General features: G+C 52.1%; 1 gene segment (V, D, J or C); it reads left to right on the forward strand.

Annotated features, from left to right (window-relative positions):
• Positions 1 to 7,903: 7,903 nt before the first annotated feature.
• Positions 7,904 to 8,356, forward strand: LOC309875681 (T cell receptor gamma variable 3-like). The segment is given in 1 exon: positions 7,904 to 8,356.
• The last annotated feature ends 929 nt before the right edge of the window (positions 8,357 to 9,285 follow it).

Genomic DNA, 9,285 nt, shown 5'->3' on the forward strand with positions numbered 1-9,285 from the left:
AAGGACAAGGAGATCACTCACCAATTATCGTCAAGGGTAAAGGAGACTCAGAGAGGTTATTGAAATGTATTGCCTATATTGATCTTGTAGACTAGCACAGTGAGAAATAAAAAGGCAACTAAAAACACTTTCCTCTCACGCTCCCCACCACCATTCACCATCTTTTGTGTTCTCCCCCCAAGAGTCAGGTACACAGAAACAGGGAATGGGGGCTCAGACCCCCTGCTCCTGTGTGGGCTTCTCTCCACAGGTGCACCTCCGGCTCAGGGCCTGCTCCTGTGGGGGCTCTCCATGGGCCGCAGCCTCCTCCAGGACATATCCACCTGTTCCACTGGGGGCTCCTTCACCTATGGAGGTGCTGCAGCGTGGAGATCTGCTCCACGTGGGACCCATGGGCTGCAGGGGGACAGCCTGCTCCACCAGGGGCCTCTCCACAGCCCGCAGGAGAACTGCTGCTGCCTGCCTGGAGCACCTCCTGCCCTCCTGCTGCACTCACCTGGGGGGCTGCAGGGCTGGTGCTCTCTCCTCGCTCTCCCAGCTGCTGTTGTGCAGCAGTATTGTTTTTCTTTTAGTTCTCTTTCTTGAACCTGCTCTCATGGAGATGCAGCCACTGGTGGGCAAGCAGTGGGTCCCTTTTGGAGCCTTCTGGAGGTGGATCTTACCTGACATGGGTTAGCCACTGGACTCTTTTCACAGAGGCCACCCCTGCAGCCCCCTGCTACCAAATCCACATGTTTCCCCCAGTCAAATAGCCACAAACATTTTTTCCAATAGCAACAGCTTTTCACTTCAGGCTGCTTTGCCATGAAGGCAGGAAACCAACAGCAAGCCGTTTAATGAACTAAGAGCTACAGATGCCAAGTGCTTCACCAGGAAATGATAAAAAGTCCTTCTGATGTGAAAGAAGCCCTTCCATCAGGCACTTTTCTCATCAGGCACTGTATTAGGAACATGATTTTGCAGCTGGTGGGAGCAAGAAGCCACCCTTGGACTGGCAGTCACTGTGAGGGCTCAGTCCTTTGAAAGACAGACCATTCAGTCAAAACACAGCTGAAATAAGAGAAAGAGCCCCGTACCTTGTTGGGATTTCTCATGAGCCAGGAGTCAGCCTCTCCCACACTTGGTTTGTCTCCTGATGAAGGAAATGACCATGTTTCCAGGCACATCGGGTGTTTTCGGAAACCACAGAAGGACTGCACTGACTCTGCTGAGGTTGATAGTACCTTGAGTATGGATATTTCTACATTTCAATTACTGTGATTTAGTTTCTCAAAATAATTAAGCAGCAGCAACCCCCTGTTCCCTGCCCTCCACTTCAGCACTCAGCAATGGTAAAGAGAGGAGACACCACCATTGGGTGTGCCAAATGAGTCATTTCCTCCCCAGAGCTGTTTGACTCCTTCTCCACCTGGGGGGTTTATAAACTTCCTGCCCCTTCTCCAGTTCCACACTTCACCCAAGCAGGCAGCATGCTGCTGCTGCCTGTCCTGCTTGCAGCTTCTTCTTGGTCCCGTAAGCCCCGTTCCCTTTGTCCTCTCCTTCCCCTGTGTGGAGAACACAGCCCCTGCTCCAGACTGCAGACGTTTCAAGCCCTCACCAAGTTTTCACCCAATTTCTCCCCATTCCCTTCCAGGTGGAGACACGCAGGCAGTGCCGGAGCAAAGCCCAGCTACATGGAGACAAACTGAGGGAGGATCGGTGGTAATGGCATGCCAGCTGAGTAATGGAGACACCGTGCACTGGTACAAGCAGCTTCCTGGAGAGCCACCCAAGAGGATACTGTACTTGTCAGAAATGAATCCCGTTTTTGATGATGGCTCTGACAGACGAAAGTATCAAGTGATGAAACATGCCTCTGAACCTCTCTATAGTCTCCAAATAAATAATGTAAACCAGAAGGACACTGGCACTTACTACTGTGCATACTGGTATTATTATCAAGGCATCACAGTGTTAGATAGGCCAAGATAAACCATACAAAAAGGCACTTGGCACTCCGAACCGCAAGCTCTGAGCTCTGCTCAAATGCAGATACTTCGTCATTCAGCCCTGCTCCGATGAATTTCTGACATAGGATAGGAAAAACAACAACGTAGTGTGACAACTGCTAAATAGAGGATGTTAATAATCAGTATATTATTTCCAGATTCACACATCTCTGTAACATGCAGAAGCTGCAGGTCCCCGTCAGTCAAGAGTACAAATAGGGAACATCTCTGTTAAGTTGAAGACTTGGGTGTACAGAAAGCACTCACCTGGCAGTGAACACAGCCTGTCTGTGCCTCATGAACAAACAGCAGCTGAAGATTTCTATTGTTTATTGAATCCGTGGAGCAAGAACAGCAATGTAGCTCTACATATTTGGTGCTCTCTCTTGAAACTAGGTGTTCGTCTGTAACAAGGAGAGAAGACAAATGATTTGGTAGACCTTCCTTCAACATTTTTCTCCTGTCTTCCTTGGCATTTCAGTCCCTACAAAGTCCTACAACAGACCAGAAATGCCACTTTATCATCATAGTTTCTCCCCTGAGGTGTCCAGAAGAGAAGTGACATCCTCAGCCATGGGCTATGCCTCCAACAAACAGACAGACAGCAAGGAGATCATCAGCAGTACTCAGCATGGATTCACCACAGAGAAATCATTCTTGACCAATCCCATACACTTCTACAATGAAATGCCCAGCCTGCTGGATGAGGGGAGAGCAGTGCAGATAGTCTGGGGACTTGATTAAAGCCCATGTCACCCCTAAGAGTCTTAGAGAAAGGCTGTTAATGTGAGGGGCTGGACGAGGAGACAGAAAGATGGGCTGAGCAGTTGGGCCCCAAGGGTGGTGATCAGTGGCACAAAGGCCTGGGTCCAGTCGTGTCTAACATCCATGTCTAACATCTTCCTTAATGCTTTGGATTATGTGACAGAGTGTTCCCTCAGCATGTTTATACACAACACCAACCTGGGAGGAGTGGGGGTCATGCTAGACTTCTACTGTCATCACCAGAGGGCCATGCTGCCATCCAGAGACACCTCGTCAGGCTGGAGAAATGGGCTGATGGCAACCTCACTATGTCTGAGAGGGGGACATGCAGAGTCCTGTACCTGGGACATGTTTCTCTGCCTTTCTCTTCCAGCCATTCTTTCCAAGAAGTGCTTGCAGCTCAGCTCAGCTTCAAAACCCAAACCCTGCAGCTGTGCATTTCCTCCCCACACAAAACCACAGGCGAGGCGCCTGCTCCTGGGGATGCTGCTGTGGTTGCTGCAGGTTGATCCCCACGAGCTGCTGCAGTGGGGGCAGCACAGGCACAGGGGCATTTCGGCAGGCCACAGCTGGGTTGCCAGGCTGAGGCAGCAAGAGAGGGTCCCTGACAGGGTGGGGACATGCCTCCTGCCACTGGGGGGGACCGCACACACTCAGCACCCACCAGGGTGGCTTCTGGGCTGGGAGCTTCACGCCCTGATGTATGGCTGCAGCTGCTCTTACTCTCAACCCCTTCTCAGCAGCTCTGCCTCAAGTTTCCACATGCCACGCTCCTTGGACTTACCAGTCTTTCTGAAAAGTTGATGGGATGACAACGTCCTCAGCAACATGAGCATTCCCAGGTCTAAGTCTTTTCCCAGGCTGCAGTGGGTTCTCTGCAAACGTAGCCCCACACGGTTGCTCCCTGAAGAGCCATCGCTGGAGACGTCTGCTCCTCCCACTCAACCCTGTCCCCATCTGGGGCCTCCTTCCCTCTCCTCTGAGTCTCAGCTGAGCGGGACCAGCAAACATGCTGCTGCTGGCAGCACTTGTGGCCACTGCCGCTTGGTCTGGTAAGTCCTTCTTACTTCATCCACATTTTCCTCACAGGCACACATGGTTGTATTAACAGGTATTTTCACCAGTCACTAATTACCACTGACTATCACTGACTTAATAACTAAATTAATTTCTCCTTTTCTCTCTCTCTTTTTTTTTTCTTTTTTTAATTTTTTCCTAGATGCACTTACACAGGAAATTCCCATACAGACCCCTGTATCCATCACCAAATATCAAGGCAGTACACGTGTGCTGTGTCATTTTAAACATGTCTCTGCAAATTTTGATAACACCATCATTCACTGGTACCAACAGAAGGGGAATAAAGCCCTAGAGTGGATGTTTTACGTTACAACAAGGATTACAAGAGCAGATAAGAGCTTCCAAGGGCGCAGGTATACAGTTGAAACAGTTTCTGACCAGAAAATGTGTACTCTCATAATAAAAAGTATAGTTCCAGATGACACAGCTACCTACTACTGTGCCTACTGGGACTCTCACTATGACAGAAACCCAGCGATCACCTCAACCAATACTCCCTCGGTGGCTCAACCACAAACAATTTGAAAGATCCCAAATCACTTCCCCCGGCATGGATGAGCCGCCCGGCCTCAACACACAGGCTCTGCACAGCCAGGACTGGCTCGGCGCTGAGCCACTCCTTGGAGGGGGCAGCTGCCAAAACCTGGGGATTTCGACGACACAAGTGGAACGTGCAAAGGGAACAGTGAAAGGCGAATGCGTAACCCAGCCTCAGCACCTCCTCTTCCCCTGGTTTTACTGAAGCAGGGAACTGGTTATAAGGATTTCTTTACTGGATAGGGGAAATCTTCCGTGCCGCTGTTCCTGGAAATAGCTCAGCATGTTGTTCTGGAGCTTTTCAAAGCCCGTGGTTTGACACAGAAAACTGAAAGAAAAATTTCCCTTGAAAGCTTGAGTGCTTTCAAAATCAAACTGAGATGAGGGGGAAGACTCCCTCTGACTTGGAGTGAGAAAGTCCTGGGGGCATAGATTGGGGCACTTACTTGATAGGGCTGGGAAAATTACGTGTTGAGTAAGCAACTGGTTTGTACTTCAAGAAAGGAATGTGGCAGCAACAGCATCAGGAAACTGTCATTATAAAGCCTATTCTTGAGACATTCTTAATGGGGAAGCAGTGGAGATGGAGTCAAGCTGGGCAGAGGGCTGCTCATCAGCAGGTGTTCAGATCTCAGCATTGAATGTGTAATCACAAGATTCGGGCTTGCCAGATAAATGCCAGATGATAGAAAAATTCCTAAGCCCATGTGCAGCGTCAGATTTGGGAATCATACACTGCTTGATGAGAAAATTAGATACTAAATAAGCACAAGACATAGAAAGATGTTTATAAATATAAAGAGGAAACTAAAAATAGGAATGTGAGTGTATTGCTACCGATATCCAGAAGATGTCATGACTAGAAAGCATTTCTGTTTAAGCTAGTGAGCTAGACACATATCCCAGGTGCTCAGTTCTAGTGTGGCACCCGGACCGTGGGAGGTGGCTAAGTACAAAGACAGCTGCCCCTGATGGGTAGAGAGAAAGGCTGCTTTCTCAGGGATGTGGGAAATGGCAGGGGTAGGGCCAGGGACCAGAAGGCTTATTTGAGGGCTGGGCATGCTTTTGCTGCATATTTCTGACTTTTAAATTACTGCAGCTTTCAGTGACAGTTTGAAAGCATTGCCACATCATTTGCAGCATGGGGAAACTACTCTTCCCATGCCCACCACCACAGGAAGAGGGATTTCAGGTGGAAGCTCTCTTATCTCGTCTCTCCCTCCAAGAAGCAAAGATATACCCAGGTGGAGATGAAGCAAGAGGAACCCAGGCTAAAAGTGAGGCACAAATCCATAAGAGTGGGCAAGGAGCTGCTGCAGCAACCTACCTGTGACCGTGCTACAGTGCGTGCAGATGGCCACGAGGCAGCTGCCGTAAAGCCAAGCTGTGTCTGCTCACACCGGGCTGAATTTGGGGAGCTACAACGGGCAGTGGCATCCACCTGCAGGGCACCAGCACTTGCAGGGAGGTTCCCAGGGGCAAGGAGACCCCTGGCCCCCAGGAGCTGGAGCCACGCAGAGGAGCTGCCATTGGCTGCCGGGTGCCTGAGCCACTCCTTTCTGCCCCTCCAGCACCTGCTCCTTCCCTCCCTCTCGCCAGGGACCAGGGACGGACGCACTCTGCCCGGGCCAGGTCACAGAGGCAGACTCCACCTCGTGCCATGCTCATGCTGCCGCTGCAGGTGCTTCTGGCTGCTGCAGCCCTTTGCTGCTGTAAGTCGTAGGTGCGAGCTGCGGGGTCGGGGAGCCCGCGGGGGTTGCCCCCGCTGTCACCACAGTGCTGTTCCTCTGCTTTCCCTTGCAGATGGAGCTGCGCAAAGCCTCTGGCAGCCAAAACCTTCCGTGCGCAGAGTGGCATACAGCACTGCGCGGATCGACTGCCACTTCTCGGGGTCAGACTTTCCCAATGCCTACATCCACTGGTACCAGCAGAAACCCGGGGAAGCCCCACAGCACCTTCTGTATGTGCAGACAGGGGCAGCTGCGTACTACAACCAATCCTACAGGGAAGCTTTTGGGGCCGAGAAGAAGAAGACGGAGCCCATCTGTACTCTCACAATAAAAAGAGTCACAAAGGAGCAGGAAGCCACCTATTACTGTGCTTACTGGGAGAGCACAGCCGTAGAAAACCCTCAGGCAGCCGGCACACAACCCAGGCTGTGCTCCCCACCACAGGCGGGCGAGGGCTGCAAACCTCACCTGGCTGCAGGCTCCTGCTGGCCTGGCTGGGCACACCTGCAGGAGCTCCCGAGGGTGGAAGACGTGGCAAAGAAAGGCCCCAACATACTTTATGTCCCGCCTGCATCTGGCACAGCCTCATTGCACGTCAACAAGACAAGTGGTTTTTCCTGCTCGGATCCACTTGGCCAGTGCTCGACACTGGCTCCGAGCCTGTCCCCGCATAGAAGCCCTACGGAGGTCAGCGACCATGTGGCTGCTGAGAGCTTTCGTCTTGGCAGCTGCTTTTTCTTGTACGTGCCCTGCTCACCCCACTGCCTGCATGTCCTGGGAGAAGCTCTGCTGCTGCTTCAGCCTTGCATTCCCCATTTCCCTCTTGCTTTCCTACAGGCAGCCCTGCGCGAGCCTTGCAGCAAAGCCCGGTATCTGTCACCAAGCCCGAAAGCAAAACGGTGCTCATCACCTGCCACGTCTCTGTCCCCGACTTTGACAAAGCTTTCATTCACTGGTACCGCACGAGGCCTGGGGCAGCTCCTGAGCGTGTTGCCTACATGGCATCCACGCTCTTCCTTGCGAACCGGGAAGATGAGGGGAAATTCAGCATCGAGAAGGACGTGGGCAAATCTCTCTGCACCCTGACGGTGACCAAAGTCACCTCGCAAGATGCTGGTACCTACTACTGCGCCAGGTGGGATGCACAGCAGTAGAGAGTCATACGCAGCCTGCACAAAGATGTGCTCCGCTTCCTGGACCAGACCCTGAAATGCCCAAAACCTCAAGGAACATGCCCACCCTGCCTCCCCATCAGCGCCAAGCCCATCGAGCACACTTCTCAGGCAGCGGGGCATCAAAGGCGCTGCAGGGCTGGTGCAGGCTGTCCAGATGCTCTCTGTGGCTGGCACCAGCAGAGAAGTCATTTCACTTCAGCAACAAAAAGGGGATTTCCCCAGGTATGGCAGGAGAGAGAGAGAAAAGGAAGAAGAAAAACCTTACAGCACATGTAGCACTGAGGTATCAGTTGCACCTCGCAGAAGAGGGAAAGCTCAGACACCTGTCACAGCTGTACAAGAACAGAGTGCCCCTATTCAGCTGGGAAAGCCTCTGAGCCCAGGTACTGCGTAGCAGCTTCCAACTCCTCTGAATGCAGCAGTAGGTTGCTCCAGACTACAAACGACCGCTACCATTCAGCAGGGTTTGGCGGCGCTGCTTTCCTGCAGCATTACCTGCCTGCTTCCTGGGGCCCCTCTCCCCAAGGCCCCCAAGTGAGTCACATCCTCTCCTCAGGCTCAGCCCCCTGGCCCTGCTGCAGAGGCAGCATCTTTCTCCCACAGCCGGAGGTGAGCGAGCGCCATCGGGATGCTGCCGCTGCCAGTCCTGGCCCTGGCTGCAGCCTGGTCACACGCGTTCCCCCTCTCAGGAGGGCAGCGTGGGGAGCAGCAGCAAGTGGCTCTCACGCATATGACCATGTGCAGGTGGCTGGCAGTGCTCGTTGTATTACTTTCTCTCCTGTCCGCTGGGCAAGCACAAGTGCTGCTGCAACAGCGTCAGCCATCTCTCACCAAAAGGACGTCTTCGACTGCAGTGATCGATTGCAAAGTCGAGGGCATAGATGACTTCCAGGGTGCTTACATCCACTGGTACCGACACATACCCTCCAGGGCTCCCGAACGGCTTCTGTATGTGACCTCAACAGCACAGATTTCCTACGACAAGGATTCCTACAAGGACAAGTACCACTCTTCTAAAAGAGGCAAAAATACCTGCACCCTGTCAGTCAAAGACATACGTGAGGATGATGAAGGTACCTAATACTGTGCCTACTGGCAGTCTCACAGAGCGAGACAATCGTAGGCAGCCTGTGCAGAAAGGTGGCTGCAGCCTGAGTGGCAGGCGTCCTCTCAGATGCAGGGAACCAAAGTTACCTTCCTGCAGCCACCTCTCAGCTCCTCAAACGTCCCTCCTGGGGCATCCCTTCCACTGAGGAAGGAAGTCTGAAGAGCTGACAAACAGAACAGGCAAGAAACGCAGTGCGTTGAAGCCTCTGCGGGCAATATGCACTGGGGTGGGGCAAAGGTGCACCCCTGTGGGTGATGACACAGAGACGTCCATTTAGGCAGCACCGCTTACACAGTCTTTGCTGAAGGTGGATGCTTTCCCAACATGGTCTGAGCTAGCAAAAAAAAGAAACAACAACAAAGTAAAGGGCACAGGGAGGGAGCACAGAAGGGGCGTATTTCCAGTGAAGGTCTATCCTGGGAGCCCTGGAGCCAGCCAGCTGGAAAGCAGCTTTGCAGAAAAGGACCTGCCTGGATGTCTAGTGAAGGAATGAGAGTAAACATTGTGCCCTTGCTGCCAAGATGGCTGTCAGTACCCTGAGCTGCATGAGGCAAAGTGCTGCCAGCAGGCTGGGGGAGGTGATCCTTTCCCTTTGCTTGGCATTGCATTGGCTCCACCTGGAGCGCTGAGTCCAGTTCTGGGCTCATGAAGGGACTGATGAAGCCAGGGATAAAAGAATGGGGGCTTGCTTAATCACATTAATGATTTCTAAAAAAACCAATCGTAATTATTAAAGCCAGGAATGAAAGAATGGGGGCTTGCTTAATCGCGTTGAAGTAGATATTTTGGAGTGTCTTTTCTTACTAGCCAAAATAAGGAGTCTTGGGGCCCCTCACAGAAGATGTTTCCTGACAAAATGGGGAACCTGTCTCAAAAACCACCTGAGACCGAGCTTGTGGTTT

The sequence above is a fragment of the Aythya marila genome (assembly GCF_965140915.1).
Source record: "Aythya marila genome assembly, chromosome: 2".
Taxonomy (NCBI): Eukaryota; Metazoa; Chordata; class Aves; order Anseriformes; family Anatidae; genus Aythya; species Aythya marila.